The 19,192-nt window shown below is 34.8% G+C and overlaps 1 protein-coding gene and 1 long non-coding RNA gene across 13 annotated transcripts in view; one reads left to right on the top strand and one right to left on the bottom strand.

Moving 5' to 3' along the window:
* The window catches only part of hint2 (histidine triad nucleotide binding protein 2), a 54,894-nt gene that overhangs the window by 34,859 nt on the left and 843 nt on the right, over window positions 1-19,192 (bottom strand).
* On the top strand, window positions 1,498-18,630 carry LOC141385608 (uncharacterized). 4 transcript variants are annotated; one of them, XR_012406364.1, is made up of 7 exons: window positions 1,498-2,037; window positions 13,788-14,296; window positions 14,424-14,485; window positions 14,939-15,005; window positions 15,788-15,840; window positions 15,951-16,066; window positions 16,856-18,630. It is a non-coding gene; the product is annotated as an uncharacterized lncRNA (long non-coding RNA). The 4 variants fall into 4 exon arrangements; XR_012406366.1 differs by having other exon boundaries at window positions 13,791-14,296; window positions 15,793-15,840; window positions 16,856-17,800; XR_012406363.1 differs by having other exon boundaries at window positions 13,791-14,296; window positions 16,856-17,800.

Raw genomic sequence — 19,192 nt, 5'->3', positions numbered from 1 at the left:
AGTGAAATATGAAAACAATGATCGGTCTCTGTTGCTTGTACAGCACCTCTCATCAGTTGGAATGCAATAACTTCTGCATAGATTATGGTAGAGACCTTTTTCTTTTTTCCTATGATTACAGACATGTGCAGGAACCAACAAAATTAATTACAGCACGCTAGACCACACAGAACCTATACAGCTATTTTAAACACTTTCAATAGTGTTTTATGAAAATTCAAAGGGTTTTCTTTAAAATGATACCAAACTTTTGCATTTACACCCCTTTATGTGGATTTGGGAAGCTTTTAAATTTGGGTAGGCAAAATCCAGGCGGAAATCCCCAAATAGCAGCAGAGTTTAAGTGGTTAAAATAACAATGCTCTAATATAAGATTACCAAAACTAACTCAGAATATCTTTATTATAATTCAAACTTTGTATATACTATTCCATATATTATGATGTATTTTTAACCAATTTAAGATATTTGACAGATTTTTAAGATAATGTGTTTACATTAAGTAAAAAAATAACCTTGATTTGAAGAATATTGTGTTCCTGGACTTTAATGAGCTCAAGTAATAGTTTATTGTATACATATTGTGAATGAAATTGACTGTTGATGTCTTAAATAATAATGTTAAATAACTAACATTTGTCAAAATGGATAAATCTAGTTTTGTAACGAAACTCTTCATTTACAAAAAACTTTTTAAGTAGATTTCTTATATGTAAGTTTATAAAGTTTGCAGAGTTTTATAGAGTGTACTATTTTGTGTAATTAAAATATTTTAATTAAACTGCAAACAAAAAAGTGTAGTGATCAGCGGTAAAGCCAGGAACTTGTGGAAATTAACTTGTGGAAATTAATTTGCAATATAAACAAATGCTGCAAAGTTAACACTAAACTCTGACCCTTTTCTTAAGCTCATCAGAAAGTGGCAATTGAGACAGTGACCATCTGTCTTTTGTTTATCTGAAAGACAAAGGTGTTAAGAGCCCAGAACTTGCTTCTAGATCCAATCAACTTTTGACATCGTCTCAAACACAGAGAGACACATGGATCAGTAAACTTGCATTTCACAAAAGAGGCACAAATGGAAAATTTCACTTCATATACCAGTATATTCGAACGATCATGTATATATTTAATATGCACTGCTTGAAATGCTCCACTGTATGCAACTTTGCTTATTAAGGTTTATATATGAATTATTGGGTAAAGATCAACATTGCATAGTGATGTTTAGACTCTATATATTGCAAATGCTGCCTTGGGTAAATTAGATGTGGTTTGGAAAGTGAATTATGCATAGGAAAATATTTAAGACTCTTAAATATTATAATAGTTAACCGGTGGACTATGACTATGCAAATGCAGGCCACATTATGGATGACACCTCTCAGTGACCAACTCACAGGATCATCCAATCACAATGCTGGATATGAAAGGTGACATCCTTCAATCACGCCTTCCAGAAAAAGTATTAAAGACATTGTCTTAAACAAAGACGTTCTGTTAAGGGTGGGTCCTAAAGCGTCTGTGCAGAGTCTGTTAAGAAGAGTGTGTGTGTCCTAAACGGTGGTCGAAGAGTGGTCAAAGTGTGGTTCATGGTGGTTTGCGGGGTTCTGTCCTAGACATCAGAACTTGTGCCAGTTCCAGCAAGGATTTGGTAATTGGATTCACATTGCTTTTTCCAAGGCATCTGAAACCATCGCATCAAGACCACCACCTCCAAAAATCTGCGTGTCAAAGATTTCCAGGAACTCTACCTTCAAAGAAAAGGTATCTGCGTGTTCCCGACATCGAACCACCACCTCCAGAAATCTCCAATTTCTGCGTGTTCCAGAAGATACAGATTTCTACGCTCAAGGATAAAGACGTCGGCGTGTTCCCGACATCGAACCACCACTTCTAGAAATCTCCAGTCTGCGTGTTCCGGAAACTACAGATTTCTTCCACTCAAAGCTCAAGAGAGCCAAGTCTGCTCGTTTCATGCTTCAAGATCTGCAGGAAGATCCAAGTTCTTCCATCCACTGCATCAAAGGCAGAAACGTAAATATTCCACTTTCCAACCCTTTAAATTAGACCTTGGCATAGTGTGTTTCAGTATAAAATATTCTAATTAATTAGATGTTTATAACTGATATTCTTTAATAACAAAAACTTCCTCAGTTCTTTGTTATTGTAAAATAAGGTTTACCTTACCCTAACTTAATCACCTTCATCACTCGCCTATATGCACTTCATTTATTGTACATTTAGTAATTGTAGTTACCCTTGATTACTTTTTTGTTAATAAATACACCTTTATTACAATTGTGTCTTCCTTGTGTTGATAATACAGAAAAAGGCTCTACAAGTCAAACGATCTCATTATCCTTCAGATTTGCCCCGATCGGGCCAGTGGTACCGATTTTTACATGCCCTGCCAAAATTTTCACTGGCCCCACCAAAAAAAAAAAAAGAAGTTAAGCTATTTGACTGTGTGTGTGTGTGTGTGTGTGTGTGTGTGTGTGTGTGTGTGTGTGTGTGTGTGTGTACAGTTGAAGTCAGAATTATTAAATTATTAGCCCTCCTGTTTAATTTTTCCCCAATTTCTGTTTAACGGAGAGCAGATTTTTTCAACACATTTATACATATAATAGTTTTAATAATTCATCTTTAATAACTCATTTATTTTATCTTTGCCATGATGAAAGTAAATAATATTAGACTAGATATTTTTCAAGACACTTCTATACAGCTTAAAGTGACATTTAAAGGCTTAACAAGGTTAAGCCTTTAAATGTATATATGTATATATGTATATATGTATATATGTATATATATATATATATATATATATATATATATATATATATATATATATATATATATATTTATTTATTTATTTTACTTTTAAATTTTTTTCACGGTACCGGTTAAAAGTTATATTAATTTTTTTAATGTTTTTTAAAGGAAAATTATTCAGTTCATCATTCAGCGTCGTTCATTAAATGTAAAAATGTTACATTGTTAAATATTTATTAAAATGTTAACAAACTGCTTTCTTATTGTATGTAGTTTCAAATAAAATGATTAGTCCAGACATGATTGCTTTTATTACTATTACCATTAATAATAATAACAACAACATAAATGATTACAACAAAAATATTTAATATTAGTGATTTCTGAAGAATTATGTGACTCTAAAGAGTGGAGTAATGAAGCTGAAAATTCATCTTTAAAATCAGTGGAATAAATTATGAAATTAAATGATAAACTAATTTTGAACAGTTATTTTATAGTGTAACGTTTCACAATTTTTCTGTATTTATGATGAAATAAATGCAGCCTTGGTGAGCAGAAGAAGCTTATTTTAACATATTAAACAATCATACTGACCCCAAACTTTTGAGCAGCTGTGTATAGAATATTTTATAAGCAAAAATGTGCACTTTAATTTTAACAACCCACAGACATCGTCACCTAATATAAACCAGAGAGGTCAGACTTTTTTATACAGAGCCTCATTTCAGTTGTCAGGTTTTGTAAAAATCTATTTATCTATTGAATTAATCAATCTATTAAAGAAACTTTGGCTAGAATTCTGCATTATAGGCTTAAATTATAGAGAGATAGCATATAAACCGAGACTCCCATCAGATCATGAAGTAGATCAGTGTTGATCTTTCCTTCGAGCTGTCAGTGTGGAAATGAACAAAACAACTGGCCTAAAACAACATATTATAAGATTAAAATATGGAATAATTATCAGATGTTAACTTCGGTCAATGTTTAAACAGCTCTCAATAATATTTTATCATGCTTTCATTTTCGCATTAGACATGAAGCGCACATTTACCGGCAGAAATGACATCCCGCCCTGCTCATCATTCTCTCTTCATATAGCTGTATATGGCTATTACACAACCATAATACACTGTGGTATAGCCTAGGTTGTTAGTTCTTTGCATTGTTTTGTTTTCTCACTACAATCGATCCACTCAATAGAGCAGAGACCATCTCATTCAGGCGATCTCGGACTGATTGATTTGGCGCGGATGTGAGCGCAATAGCAAAATTCACATATGCCAAACGAAGCGCGCTAACGGGGAAAACGAGACAGATTCCAAAACAAACGTCTATGTGTGAAAGCAGCCCAAGGTTGTATTTGCACACAATTGACAGACAGTCACAGCAGGCAGCACTGGCCCGATCGGGCCAGTAACATTCAGTACACTGGCCCAAGCGTCTCGGATGCAGGCCCCGGGCCATCGGGCAGTCCTTATTGTCAAGCCCTGCACTACATAGTAATGATAGTTACACCTTCTCGCATAAAGCATTTTGACTCAAAAAGTGACTTCGAAATTTTAATTCATTATATTGTTTTCTGTTAGCAAGTGAACAAGATGATTCACACATCATTTTGAAGCAAAAACACTAGGCTACAACATCCATTTCTTAAAAGTCTTGTGCACAAATGTTCTTTGTGTGTTTCACGGCCTTGTTTCAGTGACTTCAAAATGTTCGTTTTTCACTAACCACGCATAAACGTTTCTTTCTCAAAAACACAAACACATACAAACATGCTGCTTAGGTATTAATGTAGCCCAACTTGTGCTGTTTACAGTGTTATCACACTTTAGCCATTAATATGTTTTTAAAATACTGAAAACACAAATGTCAGTGCATGTCCAAACTTCTCTATAGCCCCAAAACAACCTCAGACCCCAGAGGGTTAAGTAAAGGTAATTGTTAAGTGTTTCAGGACATACAGTAAGAGCAAGTAATAAAACAGGCGATAGCCTGTATTTCGTTGCGGTCAGAGCTATCCACTAATAAAGCTCTACATTAAAATTTCATTTTTAAATTTTACCATGTCATATAAAAACATGGGTGTTTAAAGGGCCATGACACCCCCCACTTTCGGTTAAAGTCTATTTCAGAATTTTTTCAAAAGATGCATGATTAATGGGCGTGGAGCTCCGCGAGCATCGGGCAGGAGTGGGCGTGGCCAGCAGGGGAGAAGGGGAGCGAACAACTGTTGTTGTCAGTTAGCTCACAAACTAAGACACAAACCGTGAGACGCATGAGTTTATGGTTCACAAAGTAAAAATGCAAAGAAATAAACAGTAATTTAATGCCCTGCAACATTTGTTATTCGTAATTTCATATACACATAACCACAATTTATATCATTAGAAAGATAAGTGTGTTCATGTAAACACTATAAGGATTCTCCCTCCATCCCCGTGTCTAAATTATAGATCTGAATGCAGACTCAGTGCAGCAGGTCTCCTGACCTGTCAATTTTAACCATTAGCCCTGCTGGTAACATAGAGGATTTAGGCAAACACAGCAGCACGGCGATGTGTCTGAATGTGATCGAACTCCTGATAAAAGTCAACGTCCGCCATTCTCTAATTCTCGTGCTGCTCTCCCGACAAAAATGCTTGCAGCACACACACAGCTTTGCTGTATGATCGGCCCTGACAGGATCGCGGGGAAAAAACATGCAACAAACCCGTGTATCATGGAAACAAACACATACGAGCCTTCATGAACGGCTACGTGCCGTTGGTCTGTGTCTCACTCACAGCTTGCTTGAAACTGGCAGGTCTGCCTTCGGAAAGCACGTGCTCTCATGAATAATTAAGCAGCCGGCTGTTCTCATAGGATAAGAAAACCCCGCTATGAATAATAATGAGAAACCGACGCGTCATCATTGCACTTGCAGTACTGCACTACGTCGCCGATTTTGATCCCGCCCCAAAAATTATTTTAAACCCGGAAGCTGAAATTAGCTGACAAAAGCTCAAAATTATCCAGTTTTCCCCACAATTAAAGCTGACAGGTGCTAACATTGTCTTAACTGATGCTCAACACACACAAATCTGTTAATATAAAAAAAAAAAAAAAGTTCTCCAGGGTGTCCTGAACCTTTAAGGACATAGATCACATTTATACTTGCAGTTTTTTTCAATCTGTTCGTAAAGCAGCACTGCACAGGACTGGATGACAGAAAAGAAGGTAGATTCTGGTTTCATTCACCAAAAAAAATTCAGTTTGCATGATTTGACTACTATCATTGTATCCATATACTTTATGAATAATATTTCAAAACTCCTCTGTTGTTTATTTATTTTTTTAAATATGTCTAAAATCTTTTTTTCAGATAGGTCTTTCTAAAGTGAAAGTTATAATGGCTTGAAACGATTTAATTTAATTGTAGTGTATATGCCTAGATTGTTATAGCTTTTGTTTGTTTTACATTGATTTATTTATTTAAAATGATTTTATTATATCCAATATGTGTAATCATTTAAATGATTTCAATATAGCTTAGGCTATTTCATCTAGATATGACACTATTGTGTTGAGCATACAAAAGCAGTTACGTAATTTGTAATATTTTATCACGTTCTGTTGTATTCATATGTTGTATTGTCTAGAAATTGAGATTGTCTTGAGATTGGAAAGAAAAAAAGAAAGAAAGAAAGAAAGAAAGAAAGAAAGAAAGAAAGAAAGAAAGAAAGAAACCCAGCTGCTCATTGCAATAAGACTTGTCAAGGAAACGCACTTTTACTCAGTCTTTCACTCACACACACACACTTGCATTAAAACGCGCATGTTTCATGCACAAACACACTTTTTGAACTTAACAAAAACTCTCGAGAACTGTAAAGATGTGTAAGCATTATTATGTGTTGTTGAAACATAATAAGACAAAAAGACCCCTAGCCTATAAGGTGTTTTATGCCAGGGATTCTCAACCGGTGGGCCGCGGCCCACTAGTGGGTCTCAGCAATTCTGCAGGTGGGCCACGAGATAGCTTCAAATGAAGTTGTAATACTTACGAGAATTAGCGAGATAAAATCCCGACGAGATTTCTTTTCGAGATAAAAACTTGTCTCGTGAGTCGAGATGTTAGCATGATGGAGCGCGAGGAGGAAATTAGCATTGAAGATTGGAAGCAGGATTGAATTTGAACCGCAAATCAAGTGCTTTGCATACACTTGGTAAGGCTGGCCTCTGTGATGCACGTCACTCGGTTGGGCGGGTGTGACCTACCTAACCGCTTTTTTTTTCTCACCAGAGTGAGATGTGCAAAAAGCTGCATTATTGAAGTGCAGTACAAATATGTTATTGCCACAATTAAACTATTACCATCATGTAGTACTTCTAGCCGTATTTTGCGACAGAACATTACACATAGCTGTTTGACACTATATTCTCTGCACCTACACACATCTCTAAGTGCACACATACATACTGAACTGCTACAGATTCAACACACTTCATCATTACCAAACACGTTTTATACTGTACAGAAAAGTGGACGTTTTCTTTTCATTGTTTAAGTGACCAAATTCTACACAAGGACTAAAAGACGCTTTTATATTGTCATGTAGCACAAGTATTTAAGCATGTTCACGAGAGAGAAAGATCATCCACCACATAACCAATAAAAAAAATACTGTTGCATACATCACATGCACAAATAAAGCCATGGACATTAATTTAAGATACCTACTGGTTTAAAAGGGCTAGATGAAAAGAATATGGCCAAATGAGAGTGTTTCTGTCATAAACTATAGAAAAACAATGAAAAATGAAACCATGCAAACAGAATAAATACAGGAATGGATACAGGCCCGTAGCCAGCCTGGTGTAGGGGGTGGTTCTTTTTTTCTCAAAAAGTGGACCTTTTTTTTAGTTATATGCCTCAGTTTCTATTTAACTACAAGATTTAAATACTTCATTTTAGTGACTTTTTTGCTGGATTAGCTAGTCAGATGTCATCATAACCACACTTTTTGATGTACTAAAATATTTCCTAAAAATTGCAGTTAAAAAAATTCAAACAAGACAAATTTTAAAATACAAATTTATTACATCATATGTCATTAGGAAAAAAAATAGCAATCTGTTAAAGTTTTAAAGTAAAAAAAAAAAAAAAACATTTATTAGACAAAAAACAAATTGGCCAGCTCATTCAACTGTCCTTAGTCACAGTTTGGCCAGTTCAATAAAAAATAATTATTAAAACATAAACATCTGGGGCCTCATGTATCAACGCTGCGTACGCACAAAAACTTTGCGTACGCCAGGTTTCACGCTCAGAATCGCTCACGTTTGGATTTACTAACAATGAACTGAACGTGGGAATTTGCGCAGGTTCACGGCAGGTTTCTGGCAGGCGTACGCACATTTTTTGTGCGTGTCTGTTTTATTTCCATTGGCGACTCCTAGAGGCAGTTGTGTTAAATTCTTCTCTACAAAGTGTCTGATCCTTGCAATGGCGTCTGTATGAGACGGGTTCATATAGTAGGTATGTAAGATTTCCATACCATACAGTTGACCAGCTAAACATTAAAGCACAATTTGCAGCGGTCGCCTGTTTTCCCAATGTAATCTGAGCTATCTACTGCACGCACATTGCTATAAAGACACTATGTGAAGATAAATTTGCATGCGTGAATCAGAAACATTTCCATTCAATAAATGTGCAAATAAAATATGATGCACAAACTTATTGATGATTCCTACTTGTCTTTCTCGTGATAAATAGTGGGCAAAATCTGATATGTAGCGGGGAAAAAAAAAGAAGAATGAATTCATCAGACGCTGGATTCGAGCCGAGTTATGCTCGAACGTGTCAGTACATGATCATATGCTTCTTGTGAGGTGCGCCACTGAAACTGCGAAGGGTACTGCAACATTTTACAGATATAAACCACACTAATTCTTTTTTAAATGCACTCAGTGCGATGTTCAGACCCAACTGTGTTAACCGTATCAGCTAAACTCTCCCACTCTATTTTTTTTCTTTTGTTGTTAATTCCGCCGAACAAACTTGCAAATAACACCGCTTTTCTCCGGTCTACCTCCGAAAGCAGCACCTCCATTTCACATTCTGTTCAAAGTTTCTCTTTTTGCTTGCTTTTGCCATTGCTTTTTCGTTGGGTTTTTACATTAGCATAGTCATTAGCATATTCATACGGGGGAGGAGGCAGGGAGGGGTTTTGTGCTCGTGCATGTTGCGCTCAGTTTCACGTTCATTCAGATGTACAAAAGAATATGCGTGAGATTCGGCGTACGCAGTGTTTCATACATCTGAATTTTTTTCTGCGTACGCACATTTACAGCTTTGTGCGTACGCAATGTTTTAGTAAGATTTCCACGCAAGTCTTCGTACATGAGGCCCCTGGACCTTTGTCAGTGAGGGGTGGGTATTCCGAACCACCCAAACCCCCCTGGCTACAGGCCTAAAAAGTTAAAACATGTTTTATGCTTATAGTACACATATTTTAATAGAATTTTGGCTGTAAATGCGCACCTACAGGTGTTTCAGGCGCAGGTCAAATTTTCTCCATGTCATAATTCATTTAGTTTATATTAATTTTGTCCAAAAAATTATAATACCTATCCAGCTTCATCTGGAATGCATCCCAAATCACCCAAGTGGTCTGAGCGATCAGGTTTATATCCGATTAGAATAAGTGAGCAAACAGCCTCAAAAACACAGACGTGACGGGATTAGCGCCTTTTGGTGTGAAGTGAAATCTGACAGTTGAGGACTCCGCTTGCCATTAAAGCCTTCATCGGACAGTTATTTAAAAAATGTCAGAAATAGGGAAAGTAGGGTCAATTTTACAGTGTAGTAAAGTTTTCATATAGCCTATTTCTAATTTTAAAATATGGAAAGTTGCAATTTACTAGTTTATTTTCTTTACATGGGCATTATGTTGTTTATTAATGTATTAAATGTAATGATTAATGTAATAAATTGATGCTTATGTGCCTGACTTAACCTTAACAAACAAATCATAATATTACACTGGATTATGATCCACTTACATTGTATTTGCAAAATTTTTACCAATTACAATTTGTGACCCAGTGTGTAAAAACCAGGCCACATCTAATTCCGAGATAATGTTTGACTGTAGCCATTAATTTCACTGTGATTTCAGTTGTTGACATTGTTTTACTCAGTTAATATTAAATACATTTATTATTATTATTTTCACAGACTGTTCTTTATTGCATGTAGAAAAATAGTAAATTACAAAAAAAGCTATATTTTCCCAGACTAGGTCACTGTCATTACCATATCTGCTTCGGGAGAGACTTGGGGCACGGAGAACAGTCTTACTGCTTTTATTTTTGCGAGCTTTGTCATTGCGGGAATGCTGTTCTCCAGAGGCATGTTGTCCCACAGACAGCATGGGCCACAGAGAACGCTCTCCGACAAATCGTGCAGTAGCTTAATAATAATTCCTAACACTCTGCAGCCAGTTATCTGTTTACTCCCACTCTCTGGGGTACTTTTGAAGTAGCTTGCGTTTAAACTGTGAAACTTTAAGACGCGGAGGGTTACCTGGAGAAGCATCTCTGCTTAGAAGACCCACCCTCCTCACTGGACAAAAACCAATCAAACTAACGATGACATCAAGTATTAACCAATCAAAAGTAGGACATGAGGCATATCCCCTTGTTAAGTGTGACGTCATGCGAAGCGGCTTCCGGGTCCAAGCCCTCTATTCAACTGAATGGGGAGACTCATGAAATGGCAATATTAACTAGGGATGTCCCGATACAACATTTTAACTTCTGATACGATACCGATATTGCAGCCATCAGTCCGATACCGATATAAATCCGATATCAGCACAAATTATGAATACTTTATTTTTACCTATTTTGTTGAGTTGAATGTATGAACCGCTAGATCAAACTGAGAACAAGTCAGCAACAGTAAGTATGGAAAAAAACAACCAGTTTATTAACTATTGGTTGCATAAATGTGAACTTTTACATAATGTAAAAGTAGTGCAAGAAACCCAGCTGCTCATAGCATTAAGACTTGTCAAGGTGCAAAATAGTGCAAAATGCTAATTAAAGGTCACTTCAGTTGTTCATTTTTTACCATCAGCAAAGAGTAGAAACTGCTGAGTGCAGGAACATAAGAAAAAAAATATTGTTAAAAAAAATAAGGTTCAGTGTCCAAAATTTCAATTTCACACACAGCTTTTTGATAAATTTTTGATCCAGTTGAGCTGAAAAATAGCTTTCACACTGGGCAGCAGAAATAACTTTTTGTTAAGTTAATAAAAATGTGCAGTATGGTTAGTACAAACATTTACATGATCAGAGCTATTTCATCTGTGTTTGTATCATAAGAAGATTACGGCTGTATCAATGTTCCTAAACATTATTAATTTTATAATAATATATATTGCACATATTATCTTTAACATATATATACATACATACATATACATATATATATATATATATATATATATATATATATACACACATACATATACATACATACATATATATATATATATATATATATATATATATATATATATATATACATATATATATATATATATATATATATATATACATACATATACATACATACATACATACATACATACATATATATATATATATATATATATATATATATATATATATATATATATATACATACATGCATATACATATACACATATATATTATATATATATATATATATATATATATATATATATATATATATATATATATATATATATATACACATATATATATATATATATATATATATATATATATATATATATATATATATATATATATATATATATACGTACATACATATATATATATACGTACATACATACATACATATATAGTTTTTTTTTTTGTCAATTAATTTTGTGGCTAAAAGGTATCGGTTCAGGCACTGTTTTGGCACCAGTACCATTTTAAAAGTATCGATTTAGCACCGGTATCGAAAAAACCCAAATGATACCCAACCATGGAGGCCACTGTGCTCATTGGAACTTTCAGAGTTCTGTAACCTTCCCCAGCCTTGTGCATCTAGACAATCCTGTTTCAGAGGTCTACAGACAATTCCTTTGTCTTCATGCTTGGTTTGTGCTTTGACATGCACTGTCAACCCTGGGGCTTTATATAGACAGGTGTATGCCCTTTCAAATCATACCCAATCAACTGAATTTACCACAGCTGAACTCCAATTAAACTGCCAAAACATCTCAAGAATGATCAGTGGAAACAAAATGTACCTGAGCTAATTTTACAGACTGTTTATACTCATGTACATGTAATTTGTCGTGCGACTTGGGGATGTTTGGTTATTAAAAAATAATAATAATAATAACACTTTAGTTTAGCGCGGAGCAGAATGAACACAGTCTCTCTTGTGCACCAATACAGGGCTCAGCGCCCTAAAGAGAGGGATGAGGAGGAAAGGAGTTCAACAGCAGGGTAAATCATTACAGAATACTATTTTTGTTTCGATTTGAAGTGAGAAACTTAAAGTCCCTGGTACTGGTGTTTACTGTTTAGCAAGCTTGACAAGAATGTCAAGTTAGCGTTAGCTTGTTAACTCATAGCATAACTGAAAAGTTCAAACTAAGCTTTGGTGTATTGGCTGGCCCTGAGCCAGAGAAAGACGTGTCATATTATCACAATTATGCAGCGTTTTAACCACCTATTGCTTATTTTATGTTTTAGACATGTAAACACACACAAGTACTAGTAAAACGATACATTTAGAGTTTGTAAAACACAAAAGAAAGTCTATGGAAGTCTAACAATCCATACAAATATAATTTGCTGATGTAAATTATTCAAATCAGATAAATGTAGTGAAAGTAACAATAAAGTTCAATCTATTATTCTCCTAGCTGGCCAGCCACTTGCTGGCATGCATTTTTTGGAGGAATTGATGAATTTACATGCTGAATCCTGCTTTTACGAATAAGGCAAATGCATGGCCGCAAGTAAACATGAAAAGGCCATCTTACATTATAGATCACAATCAAGATCATTTGTATTTTTAAACAACAAAAAAACTCACATATTTGTGAATTGGAATATCAGTTTGTGAATATTTTGATTAAAACGAAAAAAAAAAACTAAATAAAAAGATACATCTGTCATACAGCTTTCTTGTGACTACAATGTTTCAAGTAACAAACAGGACGTGTCACTATGGAAACATGAAGGTTGAACGTTCTAAAATAATGGTTGCCATTACTACACAAACAAAACTCATTTCCAGTTTTAGATAGAATATATTAAACTCACCAGTGAAAGGGTTAACAACAGTAGTAAAGCAGCAGTGGAATAGTTACTTTGCATTGCAAGACTAAAGACACTTTTTATTCACTCACCTTTTTTGGATCATTCATCTGTTGTTATGTATAGCTACACTGCAAAAAAAGCTTTTCTTACTAAGTAAGTTTGTCTTGATTCAAGTCCAAATATCTTAAAAATCTTAAATCAAGACTAGACAAGAAAAATAGCGTGAGAAAATTAAGTGATGCTTAATTCTGTTTAAGATTTTATCTCATTACGATTTTTCTTACCTTATTGGCAAATAGTTTTGCTTGTTTTATGCAAACAATCACCTACAAACACTTTAGATGTTTTTTTTTTTATTGTTTATAGAAAACAAGACATAATTTCTTATACTGTTTCATGTGTCTAGTATGTATGTTGATTACATTTCTTTAGATATTTGGATTGAAAACAGGACATAACTACTTAGTAAGTTATGTATATATATATATATATATATATATATATATATATATATATATATATATATATATATATATATATATATATATATATATATATACACAGACTCTAAAAAACGCTGGGTTGGTTTTTTAACCCAAATGCTGGGTTGAAACTGCTTGGTAACAAAATTGGGTTGATTCAACCCAATTTGGGTTGTAAATCTGTCTTAATCTATACCCCAGCAGTGCTAGGTTGGGAACGCGGACGTGAAAGAGAGAGCACACGTCACGTCAACATGCAGGGACATCAACGTGAGAAACCGCCATTTTCTTTGCGCTGTCTTTGAGGGGAAGCGAGTGAAATTCTGTGTGAGACGCAAGTTATTTCGTGTGTATTTAACAATTTTCATAAGAAATAACACACTTATTTTACTTAGTATAATATACACGCGCTTTTTTTTCTGTTTCTCCACCTGACGGCCGACCTGTTGCTCCACCTCACGCCCAACCTGCTGCTCTGCTTCACCGCCGACCTGTGCTCGCCTTACGGCCGAACTGTTGCTCCGAGTCCGCCTGACGACCGACCTGTTTCTCCGGACCTGTTTCTCCGCCTGACGGCCGAGCTGTTGCTCCGCCTAACGCCCCACCTGTGCTCGCCTCACGCCCGACCTGCTGCTCCGCCTTACGCCCAACCTGTTGATCGGTGGACGGGAAAGCGCGCATGGCATCGGAAGGAGCTTGAAAAGTATAAGGTAACTAATGAAACTAACGTGAAGCATGTTTGATGACCACTTTATAAACACAACACCTAGGATAATTTAGGAGCTTTTTATTGTAATAAAATGCCTTTTGAATGACACAGATTTTTATGTTGGCTAGGTGATGACAGTAAGTAACATTACTGTGATTTGTGATCTTTCTGGGGTGTTAACTGTAAAGCAGTAAGTAGTATTTTTACTCTTGTATTTCTTAAGTTTGTTCATGGATTTTTGTGACAATACTTTGATGCATAAGTGTTGAATTCAGCTTCTCTAACAATGTTTTTTTTTTTAATCAAAATATATACAATAATTGTCCTGCTCTGCATGTACATTTTGTTTAGCTGTACATTGAATAGCAAATGTTATTAATTTATTATGAGCATTTTACATTCTAGACGTGATTTGAGATATCTTTAATTAATCCTGTATGTATGGGTCGTTTCATGCAAACGGAAATGTCTGAGAAATGTCTAATCATCTTCGACTGCAAAAAGAAAAAGTTTGACCACCGTTTTATGCGACACCCTGGATAATTATTATCCAGGAGTATTTTTGTGATATAGTGACTTTTGGCAAACATGATCTTTATTTACTTAATTTTGCTTAAACGCTTTATCTGTTATTCTTTTTCAGATGGATAATTGCGTGAAAATCAAACTAAAAGAATGTAATCTTGAGGAGTTAATCCCCACATTTGAAGGTATGTAATAATATTTTACTTGGTTCATTGTAATCATTAGGGCTGCCCTTGTCTAAACATTTGTCTGGTTGACTTGTGATGTTCATTTGAAGCATTAGTTGAATAATTACAGATTTATTAATAAACCTTTTATTCATTAATTCATTTTCTTTTTGACTCAGTCCCTTTATTAATCTGGGGTCACCACAGCGGAATGAACCGCCAACTTATCCAGCATATTTTTTACACAGCAGATTCATGCAGCATACATTGACTTTTTTTCTGCAACTAGTGGGTAGCACATTCGCCACATAGCAACAAGGTCACTTGATCGATCCTTGGCTGGGTCAATGGGCGTTTCTGTGTGGAGTTTGCATGTTCTCCCCGTGTTCGCGTGGGTTTCCTCCAGGTGCCCAGGTTTCCAAAGACATGTGGTAAAGGTGAATTGGGTAGACTAAATTGTCAATGGTGTATGTGTGTGAATGATTTGTTTCCCAGTGATGGGTTGCAGCTGAAAGGGCATCTGCTGCATAAAACTTATGCTGGATATGTTTGTGGTTCATTCTATTATGGTTACCCCAGATTAATAAAGCGACAAAGCTGAAAAGAAAATGAATGAATGAATAATACATTTTTAGTTGACTAATGGTTATTCAATTATTAGGGGGCAGCCCTAGTAATCATTAGCCACTTCAACACTTTAAACTGAGAGATTAAACTCTAATGCCAATTTGTCTTTGTCTGGTTATTTTTTAAAATCTGCTGTTCATGCAACCAGTGACATTCTCTTGTTTTATTTTTAGCACAGGAGCGAACCTTTCCTCGTTTTTAGTTCAATTTGAATACAATTCAGAGGGTAAGGATTCAATTAAAGGTTTCTCGATGCATATTGATGCATTTAATGCATAATGCTTGTCTTAGTTATTTTATTAACAATGAAAATGTTATTTTTATGTTTGTTATTAGGGTGGCATAGGGGGGCAGTGGGTAGTGCTGTCGCCTCACAGCAAGATGGTAGCTGGTTTGAGCCTCGGATGGGTTTCCCCTCCACAGTCCAATGACATGCGGTGTAGCTGAATTGGGTAAGCTAAATTGTCAATAGTGTGTTTGTGAATGAGAGTGTATGGTTGTTGCCTGGTGATGGGTTGCAGTTAAAAGGGCATCTGCTGCGTAAAACATAAAAAGATGACGGTTTTGTGAAAGTTGTGATTTGGTCACAGCTATGGTTTCTCAAAATTTTAGTGATAAGATGCTTTATATAGATAGTGAATGCAACAAACGCTAAATGGCCTGTAAGCCAATTATTTTCATTAAAGGAGAAGTCCACTTCCAACAAAAAGATTCACACATAATGTACTCACCACCTTGTCACCCAAGTTGTTCATGTCATTCTTTCTTCAGTCAGAAAGATTTTTTTTAGGAAAATATTTCAGCATTTTTCTCCATCTGCATGGACTGAGATTGTGCCTCATTTTTGAAGTTTTTAAAGAAAATTTAAATGCGGCTTCAAATGATGCAAATACGGTTGCAAACAGTCCCAGCTCAGGAAGAAGGGTCTTATCTATATTCATTAAGAAAACACAATTAAATACTTAATAATTTCAAATGCTCATCTTGCCTTACTATTACTTATTAAAAAAAGTTCCTTAGGCAAACCTGTTGTTGCATTAAGTCATCTTCACTTGGGCCAAAAATTTTTGCATAGTGCCATGGTCAGTGGTTAACTAATGCCAACACTGGCTGATAGCATGGTGTGTTATGGCCTTAATTGCTTCTAAAGGTATTTTATATGTTTTAAAGTTAACTCTAAAGATATTTAACTTTAACACTTTTGAGTTTTTAATAAATCTTAATTCTATTTATTTTTTCAGATTGGGACCAATATTGCTGAGTATCTTCGTCCATTGAATTCAAGAATCTATTGAGTTTCCTCATGTTCTAATCCTTGGAGACCACCACTTCTTTCAAGCCTTTGCTCACATGCTGTGCCATTTATTATTGCAAAGTACATTACTTGCTAAAGTGGACGTTTGCTATAAAGCATTCTACATCTTTGGTGTGAACTACCCCAAGCAGTGTTCCCTGGTGTGGCAGACTGTGGTTTATGGACATCCTGGGGAGGAGACACTAGCAGTAAGGGTTCTGATAGCATTAATTTTTGCTGACAAACAGTAATCATTAATACTGTGACCTCACTGCTTCCTTGGATTCTGTGTTCTTTAACTTGTACTTTGGATTGTGGGGGAAAAGGAGCACCCAGAGAAAACCCACACGAACACAGGGAAAACATGCAAACTCCATACAGAAACACCAACTGACCCAGCTGAGGCTTAAACCACCGACCTTGTTGCTGTGAGGCAATTGTACTACCCACTGTGCCACCATGACACCCATTTCTAAAGAATAGTTTTAATAACTAATTTCTAATAACTGATTTCTTTTCTCTTTGCTATGATGACGGCACATAATAATGGACTTGATATTTTTTAAAGACACTCTACACTGCAGTTACATTGCAACTAATGTTTCTTACAGACTCTTTTATATCTCAGTATTGATGTTTGCACATGATTGTTCGAGTAAAAGTTAAAAAAAAGTTTTCCTATTTCAAATTTGTTTTTAAAATGCTTCCATCCTCAGGTTTCATTTTAACTTTTATATCTGTTTTTTCATCAAAACTGCATTTACATTGAACTTGATCATCCTTACTGATGATTCCTTTATATCTCATATATTGATGTTTGCACATAATTGTTAAAGGGAAAGTTATAAAATGTTTTCTTATTTTTTCTTAATATAAAATTTGTATTTTCTTAGTTTTTATTGTTTGTTTTGATTTTTCAAGCTGTTTGATGCCTTTTCATTATCACTTTCACATTTTTTTTTCTGCATTGCAGTTGATGATTTATATGAGAATATGTTGATGTTTGTGCTCAAATTTGTATTTTGAAGTTACTTTCTGACTTCAGTCATTTAGATGCATTTCATTATTACTTCCTTATACTATTGTTTTTCTCTACTCTGCAATAACATTGCAATTGCCTCTTACTGATAATTCCTGATGTATACATGATGCAAATGTTTTTGAATGTATTTCAAATATGCATTTTCTTAAGGTAATTTGTCTGACTTCAGTCTGATGCATTGTTACTGATTTTAGTCAGTGTTTCTGTGATACAGTTTGATAAATTTTCATATAAATTGTCTTAACCCTTTAACTACCCTTCCAAAAAAAAAAAAAATTGGATTGCATTTCTCAACTGCTAATGTCGCTATTGAACACAATCAGTACATTTTTAACACGTTATAATTTCTAAAATATCAACCTCTACCAAATGATTGATATGCATGTTTATGGCAAAAGTACCAGAATTACCAGAATGATGAAAAATCTGAAAAATTAAGTGTAAGACCAATTTAAAAAAATGTATATATATATATTTAAAAGAAATATTTTGAACACTAAATCATCTTTATTTTTTAATGACTTTAACAGTCATTATTTAAAACAGTAAAAACATGGTCAACCATTTGGTAGAGCAGGCCGTCAAAGGGTTAATGCTGAGGTGCAGATGGGAAAAATGTCTTAAATTCATTTGGACACATTTTATCTTTTGTCATAAATAAAATTCCATTACTGAACAACTATGTATTGCTGTAGAATTGTTTTTATTTTAGTGATTTTAATCATCAGTTTCTAGATTAAATTTCTGACCCACTTTGGGTTACATTCAACCCAGCAGTGTAGTAATTTTTAACTAATAGTTGGGTTAAAATCACAACCCAGCATGCTGGGTTAAACTTGTAACCCAACTTGTTGGGTTAAAGTAACCCATCGTTGGGTTTGTCCCTTTTTGACCCAGCCCTGGGTTACCAAAACAACCCAAATTGGGTTGTTTTCAACCCAGCAGTTTTTAGAGAGTATATATATAATTATTATTATTATTATAACAGCTCAGGGATGAGCTTTTTTTAATAAAAGGTTGGAAATTAATGCTTTTTAAATTATCGACATATTAATCGATTAATAAAATAATTATTAGATGAAGCCCTATAGATGTTTAGCTCCAGAAGGCCAGTCCTCCACTACAAGAGTTTCCAAACATTTTCCATGATTCCCAAAATAATAATGTCAGTGACTCATGACTGATTTACTAAATTGCAGTGTTGAGAGTTATACTTCTCAGGAAATTCTTTCTTCTTCAGGG

Source organism: Danio rerio, chromosome 5 (genome assembly GCF_049306965.1).
Source record: "Danio rerio strain Tuebingen ecotype United States chromosome 5, GRCz12tu, whole genome shotgun sequence".
Lineage (NCBI taxonomy): Eukaryota > Metazoa > Chordata > Actinopteri > Cypriniformes > Danionidae > Danio > Danio rerio.
Note: the sequence above shows the minus strand (reverse complement) of the source record. Positions and strands in the feature narration are given on the sequence as shown.